At 40.7% G+C, this 21,609-nt stretch overlaps 1 protein-coding gene across 1 annotated transcript in view; it reads right to left on the reverse strand.

Moving 5' to 3' along the window:
- zswim6 (zinc finger, SWIM-type containing 6) overlaps positions 1–21,609 on the reverse strand; it is a 51,135-nt gene that overhangs the window by 21,696 nt on the left and 7,830 nt on the right. The window lies entirely within an intron of this gene.

Consider the following 21,609-nt stretch of genomic DNA (forward strand, 5'->3'; position numbering starts at 1 on the left):
GTTCGCCGTCAATCAGAGGTAATGAAATAAAGTTTTATGACTTTCAGCTATTTCAAAACCCGTTGTGGAGTTAACTGGAACTTAATAATGAAGATAAGCATCATCAGGCACTGCAGGTTTTGTGGAGATGTAGCAAGAGATTTTAGTTTTCAGTGTAACATCAACACTGTTCAGTGTGGACACCTCGAATGAGTGAAGAATAGGACTCAGAGCCAGACGTTTTCAGTATTTCTAAGGTTTTTACAAATAAAGTCAAAGGTAGCACAAAAGGTAAGAAAAGAAAGCTCCAGTTTCTCAGGAGCCATTTTGGGCGGTAATTCAGTTTGTACTTTTTTTGGGTTTACCCAATTTTCCGAGCTCAAAGGAACACAGGAAGTGCTAAACGTAGACCAGAGCAGCTCCATTGACCATCAAATTGCACAAATTGGGATTACAAAAATAATTTTGCGTAATGGAAACACGGTGATTTACAAAAAACCTCATTTGTAATCAAATGTTTTTGTGCTTAGAAAAAGGTCATATCGAAACTGGTGTATTTCGCAAAACGGCAAGGAAATTCTTTATTTGTAACACATGAGTCATGTAATCGACAACTGGATGTTGCTACTGGAGAAAAAGATAAAAAAAGCAACAAAATGTCAAGAGGATGATGACATGGGATGTTATGCTATTGTGAAATTGTATGTATTTTATTTTATTTTTTACATTAGAAGAATATCAACAAAGTTTTGAACACATTTGTAATGAAAACGCAGCTGGCATCAGCTGGAAATATTCCAATCACTTAGCACCCAAAGGTGAGTTAACTCTTCATCGGCACAGACAAAGGGTCTGCATAGCATGAGATGGGTAACGTTTTCAGGTTGTTGTTACATAATTTTAGTGCTTATGTTAATATATGTATAAGACACCTCAGAGACATGGAGCTTGTGAAGAAATACATTTGTGGAACTGCCTCAAATATCTGTTGCAGTCTGACGTAGCCCGGGACCAAACTGTGTAAACTGCATAGGAATAGTGGAGCAATATTTACTTCCTCCTTAACAGAAATATCATAAAAAATGTATTTACCGAGAAATTTGAAGAGCCAATCAGATTCAGACTGAACATTGCTAATATGATATTTCGTTCATTATTCACTGATCATCCCCTCACTTCACCGTTAACCTGTCTGTCTGAAAGCGTGCCACAGAAACACACACACTCTCATTTACTTTTCATTTCCCTTTCACAACACCTCTAATGCTTGCCTTCCCCTAATCGCCTCCTTCCTCTGTCAGCACCGACAGGATCATTTCACCAGCAGCACAAAGTCCTGCTATTAAACTGTCAATCTTTGGCCCTCTCAACACAGAACCTATAGAAGTGTTTGTGAAGAACATTCACATGGAGGCGAGATTAAACCGACTTCTCAAATCCTGTATATTTGGGTTTCAGTTGGGAATGTACCGTAAACCTGACCAGGGCATCGGTTTTCACTTCAAACGAGCTGCAAGCGAAAATGAGATTGAAATATTAAACTTGGAAAGACATGGCAGATGGACAGGCGTTGGCAAAGAACACCATGACAACAAGCACTTCTATAAGCAAACCCTGGAATAGACAACCTGACAGGGTTCGTGGGTTAACAGATGGTCTCAGAGGCACGGTGGTACACACCGTAGGAGTTCATCGTCCACAACCAGCCTGTCCCCATCTCAGGTTCGCAGCACGGCGAAGACCAACAAGTTCGTTCTGCCCAACGAGAAGCGTAGCACGCAACAGTCGCTTGAGTCGCAGGAGCGGGATGTGCATCTCGCTCCCCGCTGTCGTCCGCGCAGCGCGGCCAAACGAGAGGCTGATGAGCTTCAAAGCCAAGACTGTGACAGCTGACAGGCGGCTTTATTAGGTGGCTGTCTGAGCCAAAGAAAATGGAAAGCTGCGTCAAAGACTCGACCTTCTGTCAAGTCGGTCTACGGGGGAGGTTTAAATAACACGACTGCTGTTCTCACAGGCGAGAACCTCTGCTGTGTCTTGAGAATGTGAAACTCAGACAGGCTGGTCTTACAGCAGTACTTTAGTGGGATCTACTGAGAATATCACACTTCTCTGAGTCTTTACTGATTGATACCTCAGACATTTTGATTGTTGTTACATTTCTGGGAGTAAGGTACTTCAAACTCAGGATCTCTAAATACAGGAAGTTTTGTGGTTATAAATAGCAAAATGGAAGAAGTTTAAAGCGGTATGTATCCCTTAGCAAGGCTTCTCACAACAAAAAGTCAACAGGTCTAAGTGCAGTATTGGACAGATCAGCTAAATACCACTGCTAACCCGTGGTGTTTAGCTATTCACAAATCTGGAAATCTGGAACAAACATCAAGAAAAATGCAAAAATGCTGAAACACTGACTTCCAAGGCTAAAACCCCACCTGTTTATCATTCCCATTGATTAGTAGTAACTAGAAGATTGATAATTATATTTGATGTGTATTTGCTTGATGATTTTGACAAACTGTAATGTTTATTGCTTGTTTCATAGTTGCTAACTCTGTGATGTTTTTATGATGTAAGAGGACTTTGAACGGCTGAATTTTGCTCCACAAATAAACTTGACTTCTATTTTTCATATCATATCTTCCTAATGAGTAAACTGGGGTGATTGTTGCAGAGTCCTGTACTGGGTTTTATTACTATTTATACTAAAACAAACACACTGTTCGCATATATGAGCTCCAGAACCTGAACTGGAACATCAGGTCTAATTTCCACTTTGCTCACATCTTCTCCAGTGTGTGTGTGACACCCGGCACATAGCTGACACATATCCATCCCAGTGTTGCGGAAGAATCGCTGTAAGCAGAGTGGGTGTTTTGTCTGCAGACGCGACGCACACCAAAGCCAAACCAAACGGGAGCGGAAGGAGTCGATATCTGAGAGCGAAACCCCGTGTAGAAATGAAGAAAACACCGTTTCACTTCTTACAGCTGCTTTTCCTGCCAAGCATACACACACACACACACACACACACACACACACACACACCCACACACACACACACACACACACGCACACACACACACACACAAACAAACGCACGCACACATACACACACACGCGCGCGCGCGTACCGGACCACACTCTACACAACCGCCGGGTCCACATCCTGTAAAGCGGAGACAAACACAGCAGCGTCAGCGGCGTGGCCCCGCCCCGGTCATGCCTGGCCTACAGCTGAACCTCTGACGTAACAGAAAGAGAGACAGCGACTCGGCAGGAGGAAGGAGCGCCGCTGTGCCGCTGGAAAGAAAAAAAAAATTGCTATGCCCTCAGCTGAGTGTGAGAAAGCACATGTAGGAGCGTCAGAACTGGCTCCGAGCCAAACCCCTGAGCTCAGCATTTTGTAATGCACTTTCTTTCTCTCTGTCTACGCTTCACAGCTTGCATAATTCAGCTGTGCGCTCCGCGTAGCAACCGTAGTTAACCCCTTACACCCCGCTGCAGCCCGACACCACACTGGCCCGACTCGGTATGGCATTTGCATGTCGTGATAACGCTTTCAATTGACGATACCACGTATACTACTTACTGCTTTATGTTCAAAACCTGCTCTTAAAACTATTTTTGTTTTCTTAAAATAAAAAAATAAAATAAAAAATATCAGGCTAAATATCACACGTTGAAAAGTCGCTAAATGTCTCGGAAACGTTAAAACATGAGTTAATCACTTCTTTTATAATATATTTTATAATATATGAAGATCCTTTACGAGCCTCAAGTCTTCTTAAAAATGTCTCCACAGAATCTCTACTCGGTTCGGTATTCGCAAATTCTTCTATTTGCGGATCTTTTCAGATGGATAACTAAGGGTGTTTTCACACCTAATGGTCGGTACATTGGGGACCAAAGTTGCAACATTTGTTACAGTTTCAGCTGATGCGGTTCGTTTTCACACTGCGCTGTGTCAAACCATTGAAAAACCTGTTCCCCTCCTCGCCTGTGGTGGCACTGCATCAAGAATCCCTGAAGAACACAACACAACTTTCTTCTTCACAAAATTTAACAAAAATGGAGTGGATATTTTAGCAGTTGCAGGATTTTTGTTTTGTCTGTACCAAAAGACCAGAAGTCATTTTTCCTGATTAGCACAAGACCTCTGCGTTTGTTTTGGTTGCGTTTACCCAGAATGCCCTGCACTATGGTTTGCTTTCCTGCATGGTCTCCGGTCTGCTTGGTATTCAGATATGCATCTGAACGGTACTAGACTGGGGCCTAGGATTGAAGAAATACTAGAGTTTGCCTTTTTGTTCTGCATCAGAGTTTGATTGCGCGTTCATTCCTTCCCAAACAAACCAGACTATCTAGAACAGGGGAGCCCAAAGTTGGTACTCGTGGGATGGCATCCTGCGTGTTTTAGTTCTCTCCCTGGTTTAATGCACCTGGATCAAAACATAGCTCATTAGAGGCCTAAGAAGAACATTGACATGCTGAAAAGGTTGTTTCTACTATCAGGGAGAGAACTAAAACATGCAGGATGCCGGACCTCAAGGACTGACTTTGGGCGCCCGTGATCTAGACCAAAGAGTTCTTCTGTCTAGATAGATTCAGTGGACTGCTAGTTTTAGGTCTTTCTAGATATGTTTCTTGAGAAGGAACCCTCAAGACGCTTCTGAAGCCACCTCTTTGTTTTCTTGGCTGTGTTGGAGGATGGATGGTTGCCTCACTTTGAGCTCTGGAGAGGGTTTTACAAACTGACTCTCAGGCTAAAATGTTCTGTTTTGTTTTCAGAAAATGTTGTTTATTGAAAAAGCTTAGATAACCCCACACTAATACAAGCAACTAGTTTCCCCAATCTACCCCTCCCTTCTCGTTCTTCACCCCACTCCCACCATTTCCATTTTCCCAATGGGGGCTAAGGATATCTAATTATGTCTGAGTGGGAACTGGAAAAAAAGACAAAGAGAAGGCACTGTTAGCTTCGTGCAACTCGCTGCAGGCCTTCTTGTCCGTTTCTTGTGTGTTTCCATAAGCACCGCAAAAGACTTGGCGTAGCTATCGCTAGTATTTTGGGAATTTTATACGGGGATGTTTACAAGAAACTTCAGAAATGACAAATAGAAAAATTGTTTTTGGGGGAGGAATTAAAAAAAAAAGGTATGTTCAAATTACAGTGAGGTTTTAAACTACTATTTTCCTGTTTCTTATTTAAACACACCATGCAACAGAAACAGAGTAACACTGCTTGTTTAACATCTCAATTACAGTTATGCCAGAGGTCTCAGAAGCTGGCCGGGCTGGCAGCAGAGACGGATTCGCCGCCAAGCAGTACTTTGTGTGTTCGCGTGTGTGTGTGTGTGTGTGTGTGTGTGTTATTGTTTTGGTGACAATGGGGGAGCTAATCTCTTGCCCGCGGAGACACTGAGGTGTCTCTGGGGCTGGCAGAAGGAGCAGTAAACAACCAATCAATAGTGATGCCTGGCTAATCACAATCTGACCGAGGCGTCTGGTTTCAAGTGAATTTAGACACAGACAAAGGTGAAAGTGTATGAGATAATGGCCAATAGGGCGGGCTCTGACATATTTCTGACCATTGATGAAATCGTTCCACAGCTGGCAGCTGAAAATACAGATAACTGTGATAATATGAGCTGTGTCTTAGAAAGAAATACAGTTGATTATACATGTTTTCTTATAATATAGGAAAAATTCAGCACAAAAAACTGAGACATAAGAATAATGCTAAGTGTTTTGGCTTTGTTTGACCAGGAAAAAGTTAGAAGAGATTTTCACACGTTGATATTCATGAATAAAAATAGTGTTTTGGTATTTATGCAAAAATCTAAAAAGAAAATATTGTCACTTTACAAAAATAATGGCCCATGTCATTTTTTTGCCCAAATTATTTTGGGACGGTGACAAAATAAAAATTACCTATAGCTTTTTGTTAAAGCTGAAAAGCAGAAAATGATTATAGCTGCGTCTAGCATAATAAAACTTCAGACTTTTTTACTTATTTATTTAATCCAAAAAACTTGAATAAAATCAGTAGATTCCTTTCCTTAATCCAAGTTTATCACAAGTCTATAATATTAATGAGCTTGTTTATGGTTGGGTTCTCTTCTTGGGTTGCTAGCCTGCACTAGGCTGCTTTACAGCGGTGCCACTTGTAGCTTGCCGAGTGGCACCGCTGTTATTATTATGGTGACTAAAAACACCAGCAGCAACAGGTTGGGAAGGGGTAGCTCTGCATTACTTTATGATTAATACAAATGGAGAACGCTTCAGTCACTCTGCGATTTCTTTGACATCTCAGTGAAACAAATTTAAATCGAAGGATGGGTGAGATTTTGGCCTTTTGGAATATTTACATTTTTTAAATCTTTTACTGATAAACCTGTCAGTTATTACATACAATATAAAAAACAGGAATTGTAGGCTTTTAACGCAGCAATGTTAAAAATGTTGCCACGTATGTCTTTGTTTGTTTAGAAAAAGAAAGAAAGAAACTCAAGCTAACTGATTTAGCTAACTTCTGCTAACGTTAGCAAACAGCAAGTTAGCGATGGACTGTAAACCAGCAGCTACTTCTGGAAATGAAAGGTGGGGTTTTTTTTTTGTGCTTTCTTGTTTCACTCTTCTATAAAATATATCTAAATGTCTCTAATGTATACTCACTGAGTGATAAATACGTCTGCGTGTAGATTGAGGTGAGGGATTACCAAACAAACAGCCAGCTGTGCTCAGGAGCCCCAGTTAAATCAGGTGATGGGGTCAGGCCGGGGGTTATGAAAGAGCTGATGGATGCATGTTGTCGCAAGTTCAAAGGAGGTCACTGAGGATTTGAGTGACCCGGGTCAATCTGTGTCCTTCTTAAGCAGTCACCTACAGCTCTGTCCTCAGAGAATGGACATATGCTAATCAACGCTTAGCTCAAAGTCTGCCTGGCACCGCTTGAAATGTTGATGTAGCCTTTCACTGACTCAAATGATTTTGGGAGACGGTTATCACTTCCATTTCCTTCGATCCAGTACAGTAGCGTCCTTCTGCTTTTGCAACAGAAACGCTTAACATTGCAAACTGAGCTCCAGTATTAGACTCTAGCAGGATTCCTCTAAAACCAGACACATTCCTGAGCTCTGTCAAAAAAAAAAAAAAAAAACAGGAAATCACCCGTATCACACAGTCATATGAAAAAAATTACAATATGCATTCTGATTAGGCTCGTTAGGCAGATTAAATGTACCTTTTAAAAATAACCTTTAAGCAGGCATTAAGAATACTTTCCATTCAGTCCATGTTTCTGTTTTTAAAGGGGTTTTATTGGGCAGATGCAATATTCTAATCTTCAATGTCATGTTTTCATTTTCTGTAAAACACTTCATAAATAAAACTGGCCAAACAACAAGGCGACTAATGTTGCTTTACAGCAGCAAACCGAAAGACCCTGACTGAGATTAGCTGTGACTCAAGTCTGACGAGGCATGTGCGGCTATGAGGAAATATTTCTGGCAGCGTTTCTGAGGAGAAAAGAGCCAAGAATGACCATGAATGGATCAGAATGACAAACAACTATGAAAGCCCTCAGAGAGGCAGGATTTGATACCGCTTCCATGTAATTTAACATGAGGACTGGAATAACCGAATCCACTTCAGTGGCTTTGCTTCTCCTCCAAAGGGGCTGAGTGAATCCACTGGAAGGATTACATGTCCTCTGATGGTATTTAAATGTTTTATTTACAACGTGGCCAAGTGTGTACTGGTGTATTGGACACTTTACTGATGAAATCCTGTTCTGATCTTCACTCATTTCTTAAAGGGGGAGCATTATGCATTTTCCTGGCACCTAGTGCCAGGAAAATGGCACTATATATATATATATATATATATATATATATATATATATATATATATATATATATATATATATGTGTGTGTGTTTGGTTTAAAATACATTTGACTTCCTAATTTAACGCCTTGAAATTGGGATTCTGTGTCTTTAAGAAGCTCCTGCTCTTTCTGAAACTCCACATTCAGGAAGTCATCACAACATAACTTCTTCTATTAATCCTTTAATAATGTTTTTACCAGCTTCGTACTGAGAATGAGCACGGTTCCACCAGGTGTTTGCTAACTGCTGTTGGCTAGTCTGAAGGAACTGAGTGGAGGAAGAGCTCTATCCTCGGAGGTGGGGTTAGGTCCAGGCATTTTGCACAGCTGAATGGTTGCCACTGGAGTTAAAAGGATTTCTCAAACATACATGAAAAAACAAAGCAACACTCCAAGTATGTTTTTGATGAGGGAATAACAGCACAATATGATGTAAAGCTAAAAAAAAGATGATTTTTACATTCAATGTTAACTCAAAGATAAAACCAGCTCCTCCATGGAGGATCAGATGCAAGCTAGTCTGAAGCTCACCGGGGGTTTTAACGTCAGTGCTCACGCGCGCCGGTGAAAAATAGCAGCCGTTGGAAGTTTGAGAAGCAGCTTCTAAAGGGGCAAAGGAGGATTTTCGCCTTGCTGTCTTTTCCTATTTAAAAAGCATTTGTTTGAGTGCTGCCTGTTCCCAGTGTGCTCAGCGGCAGTCATTTGTTTAGCCTCTGAGGGCTATCAGCAAGCCAGGCCGGAGCTTCTCCTCTCCAAATGCATTTGTTCCTACTCTGGAGATGCGGTCCGTCTCAGCAGAGTTGCTCACAGAGCTGCAGCCCTGCTTGCTAATGAGCCCTGGAGTCCCATGAAGACACAAAATCAAATAAAAGCTTTTAGCATTCACTCACACACTCTGATCCGAGTGTACTTAACTCTAAATACAGATTTCCATGACACAAGCAATGGATATTGTCTGAATCATGCAGAGTAGCAGTAAAAGTTTCGTGAAGCTAAGTTTGGCTACGGAAACAAAAAGTTAGCGAGGAGCCGGTCTACCCTCCAGGCGTAGAAACTTCTGGAGGACAAACAGGAAGTGGATGCAACGATATGAAAATCTGGGCCAATATTGATATCCGATATTAATACTGCTCTTATGAATGATAGCAGATATTTACCGATATAATATATATTTCCCTTTCGACACCTTGAGAAAACATGACTGCATTGACTTCACTGCTTCTCTGCTTCAGGTAAACTTCCCACAATGCTTTGCTGCATCATGACCAGCCTCCCACACTCCCACCCCAGAAAGCAATGGCAACAAGACGGAAATAAATACCAGTTGTTAATATTGACTCAGTTTTATTTATCCTACCAATAGCAAAGCCCGTCACACAAAGCAATGAATCACTTGAACCTGTGATAAATTAAAATAAGCTCAGTGATTTCCATTCTGATGATTAATATTTTTAAAGATCTACTTTGTTTCCAGAGACTTCATGATACACTTCATTTACAGTTTCAATTGTGTGTGTGATTTTTATTTCCTTTTTATTTAGTTGTGATTTATTTTGAGTATTTAAAATGTCTTCCAGTTTCAGTATTAAATGTTCTTCATAAAACTGAAGTTTATTAGTCTTTGAGCTTTCAAACTCAAATTATTATGTCATTATCTTTGTACCAAAACAGCAATAGTATTGTTTATCGCAATTATTTCTGGGACAATTTATTGTGACAGGCCTGTGTTAAAAAATTAGAACTCGGCCGACACCGATGTTAGTGGCGATGTATTTTGCATGACTGAAACAGAATACTGCCATAAATCAGCGCGGTGAATGAGTGCGTGAATGGGTGAATATCTGGATGTTATGTGGAGAGCTTCAGGGTCGTCTGGACTTGATAAAGCAGAATACAAGTACAGGCCACGAATGACATGTTCTAAATCAGGGGTGCCCAAGTCCAGTCCTCGAGAGCTACCATCCTGCAACTTTCAGATGCATCCCTGCTTCAACACACCTGAATCAAATGAATGGCTCGTTACCAGGCCTCTGTAGAGCTGATCCCGGTCTGTTGGAGTAAGGATACTTCTAAAAGTTGCAGGATGGTAGCTCTCGAGGACTGGACTTGGGCACCTCTGTTCTAAATGATTAAATCATGAGTAACGTGGCTGAAAGTCTGTTAAAATAAATGACATGAATACATATGTGTCTGAGTGGATAAAGCAAACCATGAGCTGGGAATGGACAAGATAATTACATTATGATAACTTTGAGTAAAGATATGCCTGCTTGACTCACGTGCTTTGGAACTCAGCTGGTTCAAGTTATTATTTATTATTACTTGCTTCCAGTTTTTTTCCATTTAACGTAGATTTGTCTTGCGTCTCATTATGCGGACGGGTTTTTTTACACCCCAATGTACCTCGTCATGGTAACCATCCCATACCTTGCCTAGGGCTAGCATGTATGTTGACTCACTTGCTTTTTAACTTGGGTTGAACCACCCAAATAAAATCTTGGGTGGTTCAAGTTTTTATTTGAACTCGTGTCCCAAAATTATTGCCAATTTGTTTGCAGCAAACCACAAATTAAAACTACACAAAGCAGCAATTCAGCGTCTCACACAGGAGGAGCTGTTAAGAAGTGCAAATTTTTTACTGTGGATACAAATGATATGCAGATGAGGTTGTACTCTAGATGATGTGGAAGCCGTGATGGTACGGTACAAGTCCATCTTGATCTGGAAGTTTTCTAGGGTTATAAACCTTGGACAGAAGGAGAAGTTAAAAGGAGATGCTGATTCGGCGCCTTGAAAAAGTATTCACACCCTTGACCCCTTTTATAATATATTTTGTCACCAAACCGTAATGTTTTTTACTTGAGATTTTATGTGATCAATCAAAAAGACGAGATGTTTTGGGGTATTTTTTTTACAAAACAGATATCAATCTTTCCAATGACCAGTCACATACTAATCCAACACGGTTTTATGCACCATGACTCCATTATTAAATACTCTAATCATCCATAGAGAGACTTCTAGATGAGTCAGTAAAAAATAAATAAAATTATATGTTGGCATCACTCCACCCTGGAAAATGAACAGTTCAAACAAATCATCAAAACCTCCAAATGTTCTCAATCATTCAATCCCTGAAAATGTTGCATGTAAACCTCAGACTGCAACTTATGAGCTTTTGTCTGGTGTCTCAACATGTCAGTTTTCTTGTTGGATGTTGTTCTAGAAAACACTTCATGCATGTGTTGTCTTGTTGAGTTTCTTCTTCCAAATACACAAAGCGATAAACCTTAAGCCACGTCAAGGTGCGGCTTTTTTGTTGTTTTTTTTTTTTCCAACGTCATGCTCCACTTGTGCCTTTACAAATAACTCTTGGTTGCTTAACCCTCCTGTTGTCCTCGGGTCAAAATGACCCGAGGACAACAGAAGGGTTAAATGAAACTGTGCATGGAAATGACTTGGATGACCATGCGTGTGCGCAAATGCCTAGCCTAAAAACGTGCTCGGCTTGTTCTCGTCTGTTTAACTGCCAGTCATATGGCATGCCTGTACGAGAGGGAAGAATGTTTTGCTTTGGTGTCACAACAGGGTGTGTGTGTGTTTGTGGGTACGCAGAGTGGGTAAGGGGGGTGGTGGGTGAGGGTTCCTTGGTGCCAAAACAGGATGCTGGTCTCTCACCTTATCATGACAGTACATCATACCCTGAGCCTCACTCCTGTTTGGGCTAAACAGAACAAACAGCTTGCTTCACGTTTCTGACTCGACTGGAAGATAAACGCGACTCTCTCAACAGTATAAAGATCGGCGTTTCTCTCGTCTCACATCGTCTCTCTGCTACCCTGTCTGAATACCTACTAAGCATCTCCTTTACCACCTGGGGCCCATCTTCCTGTTCAGCAGCCACACGACTCACCGGGTTGACTCGCAGTTTTCAGTCTGTCCTAACCCAAGACAGAGGGCCTCTGTTTAATCTTTGTCTGTAGGGGGACAGATTTACTGCTTTTTTTGTTGTTTTTCTTACTTTTGGTATGCACAAGAAGGCAATAATATACACCACAATGTACGGGCTGGTCAAACCTGATTTGGAAAAGTCGACACTGATTAGATTCTTTAAAGTAAGGTTTGTGAATCGTTTACCGTATGTTCTGGACCATGAGTTGCAGTTTTTTTTATATAGTTTGGCTGGTACAACTACTTAGAGGGGTAGTATTATGTAAAATCAACGTTTTTTTTTACTTTACATCATATGTAAAATCAACGTTTTTTTTTACTTTACATCATGTTATGACGTTATTCCCTCATCAAAAACAAACCTGAAGTGTTACCTCAACTATTTCAAGCATGATTGATAAATCCTTCAATCTTCCGTGGCAACCATTCAGCTGTGTAAAACGCTTGGAGCGGCTAATGTCTGGCCCAACCGCTAATGCTTGACCGCCAGTTCGGCACTATGAAGTTTACCAGAAATCGCATGTGCTGCAAACAAGCGTCCTCCATTGCAAAACCAGAAGTGCTGAGCCGAACGAGTCGACTGTTAAAGTTAATTCAATATTTGGAAGAGTGGCCAACGAGGACTGAACAGCTCCATTCACTTCATTGCTAATTCAGGCATAATACAATCCTAAAACAGAGCAGAAAACTGATGTCATCGTTCACAACTTCTCTTTTTGTTCGCCAACTGGCATGGTTGAAATTCTATCAGATGAATCCAAGTCAATGGCAGAAATCCCAGACGGAGCAGTGAAGAGACGAGTATACAGTTACATTACTACTTACATTAATTTCCCCGCATGTTTTAGTTCTGAATCTGCAGAACATTGACATGCTGAAATTGACATAGATAACAATTGTGTCTATAATAACCTAATTCATCAAATGGTCTTTTAAATACACCAATTACATTCAAATTATGTCACCTAAATAATTTGACATTTCCTGTTTTATTCTGAAATTGGGGCTTTTTATTAATGGCTCCTCCCACCGCCACTCCCAAGTTCAACTGCTTTTTAAAGCTCAGTTGATGCGGTTTTTAAATCGCCTTCCATCATATGTACAGAGATGACTCACGTCTAACAGATAAAAACAATGACTCAACTTGTAGGTGCATGCCAGGCATACCCCGGTCGTGCATACCGGATGAGCTTACAGGGCTTGTGAGAGCTTGTGTCATCCCTGAAGTGGTGAGCAGAGCTAACGAAAGCGATCAATCAGTCAGCCTAATTCACAGAACGTAATTAGGGTATCAGGTTTATCGCCAGCTGAGCCGTTTGGCTTTACCACAGAAGAAGCAGAACTCCGAGAAGCTGTGCCGTGTCAAACAGAAAGCGTGCTATCGTTAGGGTCACAGCTGAACCGCCAGTACCAAGGAAAACCAGCGGCGTTAAACATTATTTGTAACTGGACTTTTTTTTTTTTTTTGCTCTGTAATGAAATCCTGAGAAACATAACGTCACCTTCCTAAAATAATAGCCTGTGCCATTTTTTGCCAAAAGTGATTTTGGCAAAAGTAAATGACCACCTCTTTCTTTTCAAAAGATCCTTTAGGCAAAAAAAAAAGAAAAAAAAATACAAAAATGACATACAATTATTTTAGGAAGGTGACTAAAGCTAAAAATGAGTTAGCCAAAACGGTCTTTGTGTTTAAATCATTTACCAGAACAAGTTCAAAGATTAGTTCATGACTGGAACATAGAACCACCAGATATGCTTTCTAATTTTGGCATGTAGCTTGGCGTCATTTGTGTTTTACTCATTTCCATTATGTTGTGGGATCAGATATGTTAGGTCACCGTGAAGCTGATGACATTCAGGATTTTACAAAAGTATAAACCCCCCGTTTATCTCAAAAGTTTCAAACATAAAATACCATCACCTAATAATTTTAGACATGTAAATGAGAAAACAGGTCGTCATTTCTCGCTTGGGATAGCTTGGCTACCAAGATTGCCGTCATAGTAGCACCACAAAGTATTGTGATTAAACTTTAAGCCCACAGAATGTTTTCTGTGTCGCTGAAATCATAAGAGTTCAGACGAACATTCAACCTGTGCCAGCAGCAGTTTGCCCGTAGGTATCGAGTCAACAGCAGCACATTCAGAGTCAGCTTTAAAATCTCGTCCTACTCGTCTTCATTTTGACATGCCGCACAGTTGAAGCTCCAAGGCACTTGGGAGCGTCTGAGTCAGACGTACACAAAAGCCAGGAAAGAAAGGAAAAAGGCCTGTAGCTACAGTTGGACCAGGAGAACGAGATCATTTGCTTTTTTTTTTTTTTTTAAAGGCAGATATGAACAAAAGTGCACTAGGTGGGGCATGCAAAGGAGGCAGAATAATAAAGTGAAAGCAGACAGGAAATGCCCGATGGTTACAGAGCTCCGTGACGACAGCCGGCAGGTTTAAACGTTGTGTCACGAAGAACCCGTGTGGGGCAACTTCGTGACACAATGCAAACACGCCGGCAACTTCTCTCTCTGCGGGGAGATAAACACCGACAACAGATGGCAAGGAGCGTTATCTGCTGGAAGAGCAGGTTCCCAGGCAGGAAGGAAGCGCGTCAATATGCACATTTATCTTCTACACACTTTTAGGTCAAATATATCATCTGAACTAACCTTAAAACATGTTTTAAAAATGAAACAGAGGAATATATTAGAGATATTTGTGGAAGCAACGTACGTGCTGAGGTAGAAGCTGTAGTTGGTGTAATTCATGGCTGCTTTTGTGATATCAGTGATATCAGTTTCTGTTACAGTTATCACAAAGCTCAGGTCTGACTGTCTGCTCGTGACAAACCCTGAAAGCTTTATTTTACTTCGTGAGTCGATTCCGACTTGCTAGACGTACAAGAGAATATCGTGAATCCCAAAAGTGAAAACCAGCAGAATATATTTAAAATGTCTGGTTTGATTTTAAAAATAATTTGAACATCTGAAAGCACCAAGCCAACGTAGGCATCCACAGCGCTTTACACCTTTTTTTCCTCACAGAGCAACCACAAACGTTCATGCAGTATGCCTTTGTAGTAGTGAAGGATACGTGGTTTACACGACTGTTTACAAGTTAGACTCTATAAAGTTTGGCGTGCATATCTGTCACGTTTGCTTTAGTCTTGATACCCCTAAAAAGAAAAAAAAAAATCCCCTAAAAACCAACTTTGAGAAAAAGAAAATCATAAGAAGTGATGTTTGCTGTAGGCCATGTACAGCAAACACATGGAAGCAACATGTATACTGAGGTATACATGTTAGTTCCTCGTGTGCCTTGGTCAGATGAAATCAAAGTGGGTTTTCTTGGCCAATATGCAAAAACCCCAACAGTGGCAAAAATAATCTTACAAAAAAAACAAAAACCCCTGAAAGTAACTGCCAAGAAGAAAAGAAAAAAGTATCTAGAGTCTTAGCTCCAGTTGAGTCTCTCATCTACACCCTTTGGGTTCATTTAGCCTAGCTGTTGCTTCCATATGCAGTGCCGCTTCATTCTCATCTCCCTTCAGAGCTCCCTCTAGGATTTCTCCCATTGAGCTCAATTTCTCTGACTGAATTTTCAATCGGGCCAATCAGAAAACAGAAAGAGAAGTTATGAACAATGACACTGATTTATTTTATAATTGTAGTCTGCCTGCATCTTCAGCAATGGCAACGGAGGAAGTGAACAAAGACATTCAGGCCATGTTGGCCATGCGACCAAATATCAAGCAATTAAAGTTGTACAAGAGGAAAGTTTAAGACACTTTATTGCTGGCAAAAGATGTCTTGGTCGAGGTTGTTTACAGCAAACACAATTTCTGATAGGCCTTGATAGAGCGCTAGCTATGTCACATCAAAATGTTAGTGATTGGCTAAAATCTGATCAAATCATTTTATACTTCAACAGAGTCCATGCCTCCAGGAAACAATAGTTTCTCAATAGCCAAAGGTCCAGACCTTCTGTACGAAGTGAACTGTAGAACCAGGGATCTGTTTTTACCAGCCTACCGGCAAGAGAAATGACGCTCCTGGATTGGCTGCTTTGTAAATGCTACAGCCAATAATAACAGCGCGTGAAGTACTGCCTTTCTTTCATCCAGCCAACTTGTGGTTCAACAAAGTCTTGGTTGAATAAAAATACAGAATGCGAACCATGTAGTTTTTCTTCTGTTTCACAATTATGCACACCACTCTGTCAGTTTCATAAAAAAAACTAATAAAATACATTCAATAGTTTTCTGAGGTACTGTTCTAAGATAATAGTACAGTACTCTATGATACTGTACTATTCCAGACAATATTCAAATGTTAAATAAACAGAAATCATGACAGAAAGAGGAAAGAAAAACAGGACTGGAGGGATCCAGGTGCAGTGGAACAGAAAAGACTGGCGCATCGGTCTTTATTAGCAAGCTCTGCAGAGAGCTGAGGTAACCGCCTCTGATGGATGGCGCCTTTAAGTTCCCATTATAAAGTAAGCATTACTCATAAGCAGCTTTTGATAAGCACCCAGGTTGGAAGAGACGAGTCGCCTGTTCTTCAAAGACAAAAGCCCCGCCTTCTCCTTCAGTCTGCATCAGTCGCCACGGGCTCCTCAGCCTCCTTCAGAGGGAACAAAAACATCAAGAGCAGAAAAAAAAATGGTACCTTTGGTTGAAACACTCAAAGCACTTCATCTGTTATTAACAAAACTGCTCTGTTTGCAGAGCGGTGGAGGTCCAGAGGGTCCTCTACTAAAGGGGGATGGGTTCGGAGTGGGGGGTGTCTGGGTTCCCTTGAGGCCTGGAAGGAGACAGGCTTTGACTTGCTGCGAAGTTGAGGAAAACTCCCCAGACGCTGCCAAGGAGCAGACGCCACTGCACACTGTGGCAGGCGATGAGGCAGAGGACGAAGTGAAAACCAAGTGACACAAGCTGTTTTAGCAGTGACACTTCCAGAAATTGAGCTAAGAAAAGCTAACTTTAGCTTTCAGATTAGGCTCCTGTTAGATATAGGTCGATAAGAAATTCTCATGGTTTCATAACCTTGAGTAACAACGTTACACAAAAGTTTAACGCTATACGGTATGTAACTTTTACATAAATGTGTTTTCTTCCATATTTGTTCAAACTGTCACCATGTTGTGACAGAACGGTATGAGATAGAACAAAAAAAATAAATAAATAAAGCTCCTCCACTTCCTCCCAGTACTACTGTTGTGGTCTGCAAATATGTAAAAACAACCAATCAGAGGCAGGAGGAGTGTCTTAGTGCTCTCAGTCATGCTTATGTACATGCTCATTGCAGAGAAACAACTCACTGTTCCAGAAAAACCATTTATCTGCCATCAAATGCTAACTAGCCTTAGCATTTGTGGCAGGCTATGTTGTGGTGAACCAGCTGCAGCGTATCACAGAGTAAGGGGGAGTAATGCATACACAAGAGTGTTTGACAGCGCTAAGACCCCTCTCCTGGCCCTGATTGTTTGTTTGACTATTATGTTGCTTTCACATAATATCTGTTTTTACATTATAATGTCTAGATATTATTTTAATTTGATCAAATAGGTAAAAAAAACAATTTTTAATAAAAGTTACATACTGTAGCTTTAAGGCTAAATCTTCCAGTAAAGCCTAATTACTATTGTTTAAAACTCAACAAATTGTTGTACTGTTGCCAAAATAAAACACTGCATATTACATCCATGATGATGTTAAGCATTACCTTCCTGAACTGTTCTGACTTGAGACTTTAAGAATAAGAAAATCTACGATATTCAGAGTCCATTGTGCAGAGTGCTATTCTTTTAGCTGCTATTCTCTTTACAGAGACAATGGAAGTATTACAAGCTGGCATTAGTTACCTGACTCTATGGTGTGAGACTTTCTTCAGCTTTGGTACTAAAACAACTTTTACACCCAAAGAATGGTATGAAGTGAATGCTAGCAGTGATTAAACCATAACTGTTAGGGGTGTAACCTGACTGCACAATATTAAAATGCCAGAATAATTCTCACCCGTCTGATAAAGCAGCATTTAGTTGGTGTGAGCAAGAGATTTGTCTGGTGAAAAATAAAAAAATGTTTGAAAGTCTGAGATGTGACTGTGTGGTTTAAGCTTTAAACATTGTGTCTGTGTAAGAAAGTAAAGAGCTCTTGAGTCAACATTCGACCAATAATGGGTGGCTTTTCTGGGTGGCTAACAACGCTTGAGTTACAAAAGCAGCAAAAATGTTTTAGCTACTTTTTAAATAATTACGTTTTGAAACAATCAAGGATGTAGAAATTTAAACAAAAAACTGTTACTGTCACGATATAAGCTCTGGAAGCAGTGTGAGAAAACAGCGACTGGCTAACCGTTAGCTGCTAACAAAGCTAAACTTAGCATCTGCTTCATAGCTTCCTATTAAAAGGATAGCAATGTTATTTTTTAATGAGTTGGGTGATTTAAAAGGCTGTTCAAACCCGACTTTGTTAATTCTGGAGTGAACAGATATTCTATTAAATCCACTTGGAGATTTATAAAACCTTTAACCTATTAACAAAAACTACAAAAAACCTTAGCCATAGCTTTTTGGCATTAGGATAAACTTTGAAAGTATCCAACATTACAGATTTTTTAAAGGACAGTGAAATCTTTAGTCCATTAGTGAATTTTTTTTCAACTAAAATAATGTAAAAATACAAGCATTTATTAATCTTATGAACCATTATGCGTTGTCTTCTCTCGTCAGCTTGTTAAATCCCAAGAGAACTGTATAAAACCTTTGCATAAAATGGTTCTTGACATGACAAGAAGATTTAAAAAATATGGGGAACAATTACAAATCATATGAGCCGCTCAAACTGCTAAGTGTTTTCTAAAATAATTTAACGTAAGTGAAAGTAATCAGTTGACCGGATTTGTTTCCTGCTTTTTGAGGGTTTCTTTTTTTCTCCAAACTTTGCAAAAGTTTCCACTTACCCAAACTTCTCTTTTAGTTTAATTGACTGAGTTTCTGCATGTTAGTTTCAGCTACATCTTAACGTGACTTAACAACGTCTATTAATTGCATTAGGTTAAAAACGTGGACAGATCACCACTAGGCAAGAGAAGAAAAAAAAACAAGAAATGTCAAGAGAAACTGAATAGTTAGTTTTCCCCCCTCCGAATGGGAAATATCTGATTTGATTTTTAATGAGGAACAAGAAACGCCATCATGCGGCATTCTGGGCCATGAGAGAAACTTCAAGAACAAACCAGGATTTATCGAGCTAATCGATGGAAAACGATGGAAAATGAGTTCCTCCCCTCCTCCTCCTCCTCCTCCTCCTCCTCCGCCCACCGCTCCACTGCCAGCTGAAGGTTAATCATGAAGAGAAGCAGCAGATAAACACAGGACAGAGAGACCTACACGAAAGGTCGGGCTGCTTAGGAGTCGTTTAAATTGTTACAATTCTGAATGAAGTCAAAATAAAAAAACGAAAAATCACGAAGACCCTCGAACCATCCGTTTGTGGGTTTAAAGGCAGCACTGTATTCTGGTTTTTCATCTAAATTGCAAATAAAAACGTGGCAAAAAATAACCTGAAAGCAAAACGGCAGTGAGCAGGTCAACTTCCATCCGCTTTGACACAAAGAAAAAAAAAACAAAAACGATGAGGCAGAACTTCCGACCGGCAGCAAAGGGTGGCGGCTCTCTGTTTTTATATCTTTTAATTTTATGCAGGTATGCTTGCAGTAATGCAAAACCATTTTTCAAAATGGCAGGTTTTGCCAATAGCCGCTCTCAAAGCACGCGCCTGATGTTGCTATGATAAAAATTGATCTCGCGGAGCATCGGCGTGGCAAGTCCTGCATGCACACACACACACACACACACACACACACACACACACCCCTACACACACACACACACACACACCATTAATCCTAGCCAACCAGCTGACAGGCTGAGCGAGGTCGTCCCTCTGCACACACTCGGAGCTCTGCATGATTCAGTAGGCGCACACCGATTCGATTCTTTATAAACTTGTAGATGAGAAGCAGTAATCAGTGCACACAGAATCCTTAAGTGCTCACATAGGACTGAGTGTGTGTGTGTGTGTGTGTGCTTTATGCTGCTCAAGTCAGCACTGTATCTTGCCACATTCATCTGAATAACAAATTAACAGAAAATAAAGTGTTTCAAAAGGAGTTTTGAAAAGAATAGAAGGTTGTAAAAGTAGAAATATATCCTATAAAGATGTATCCACGTCTGTATTATCTGATGGTCCAAACCTGATTGATTGAAGGGACTCAGCAGTATTTGGCCCAAACCAACTCCTTTATATCATAATGTCATTTTCTATCGTAATCTATTGTTTGACAAAGTCACAAAATTCTATATCTGCTTTGCCATGTGACAACGTGTGACGTTGAAGTAAATTTCTACACCGGATAGCGTCGCATACTTCAACGAGCCCTGGCTGCCACTTAATGACAAAAACTTTGAGAAACATTTTGATGGAAGTAGCATCGCAGCTCGGCCACGGTGTGAAACGTCCCGATGGTGATTTCTACTCCCTCTCCTGTTGCCGGATACGTGGAGAGGCTGGCATTGCAGGGGAATCGGAGCTATTTTTAAAGGATTAGTTCATCCACTGAACCTTTACACATTCAACTTTAACTCCCTTATCATTTCCTATACTGTGTGCAGTGGCGAGATAAACGAGGTTCCTCTTTTAGCCATGTTTATCAGAGTTCATGTTGTTTGATAGACTTTAAAAAAATATATTTCTCATACTAAAGGTGTGGCCAGGATTAAGTGCGTTTTTGTTTTGTATCAACTTCATGACTTTTGAAGATCGCACATGTCTGCCTTATGTGAATTTCAGGAAAAACAGAAGATACAGCTTACTAAGTTAAAGTGGCGGCATTATGCATTTTCTGGACACTTAGTATCATTTTATGGCACAATCAAGTAACTATCTTACCTTCAGGAACGCTGCATATATCAAATATGACTTGAAAGAATTTTGACTTTGTAATTTAACTCGTTGAAATTGGGTCTCTGTCTCTTTAGAAACTCCTGTTCTCTCTGAAACTCTGCCTTCAGGAAGGCAGAGTCCACTATTAATCCTTTAACAATGTTTTTACGAGGGTTAAAAGAAGAAGCTCCTATAATGAGCTCAGCAGATGCACAGTTCCACCAGGTGTTTGCTAATTGCTGCTGGCTAGTCTGAAGGGGGGAAGAGCTGCTCTGTGAGGCAGAAGCTTGGAACTGCAGCTCAGAGGAGGAGCTGCATCCTTGAAGGCAGGGCTAGGTCCACCCAGGCATTTCGCACAGCTGAATGGTTGCCATGGGAGATTAGAGGATTTGTCAAGCATGCATGAAAGAATGTAGGCAACTCTCTAGGTATGTTGCTGATTAACATGATGTAAAGCCTTAACAAGTCGATTCACTACAACACCGTCCCTTTAAAAGTTTCCGTGCGCTCTGATGACATTTCAGTTTGTCAGAAAAACAAACGTCAACGACGGTGAGTGTTGCAGCAACCTTCGACCCTGCGCCTCTGCAGCATATGGAAGCAAACCGGCAGGGATCAGTGGGAGGCGCCGGCAGCCGGAGAACACCCTTGACCTTCTGCAAAGTGCAAACGGCTTTTACGTGACCTCAGCACGGCAAACACATGACGCCATATGTTTTCTCTCCGCATGCAGAAACTGTGTGCCGTCCTGCCCAGGTAAACATTATGTTTACATCGTTCCCTTTTCTTTTTTTTCCCCCTCCTCCTAAAATAGCCACGTTCATGGCCTCTATAATCACTGCAGCCTATACT

This window comes from Poecilia mexicana, unplaced genomic scaffold (genome assembly GCF_051168715.1).
Source record: "Poecilia mexicana isolate PSO_F unplaced genomic scaffold, ASM5116871v1 scaffold_12, whole genome shotgun sequence".
In the NCBI taxonomy this organism is placed as follows: domain Eukaryota; kingdom Metazoa; phylum Chordata; class Actinopteri; order Cyprinodontiformes; family Poeciliidae; genus Poecilia; species Poecilia mexicana.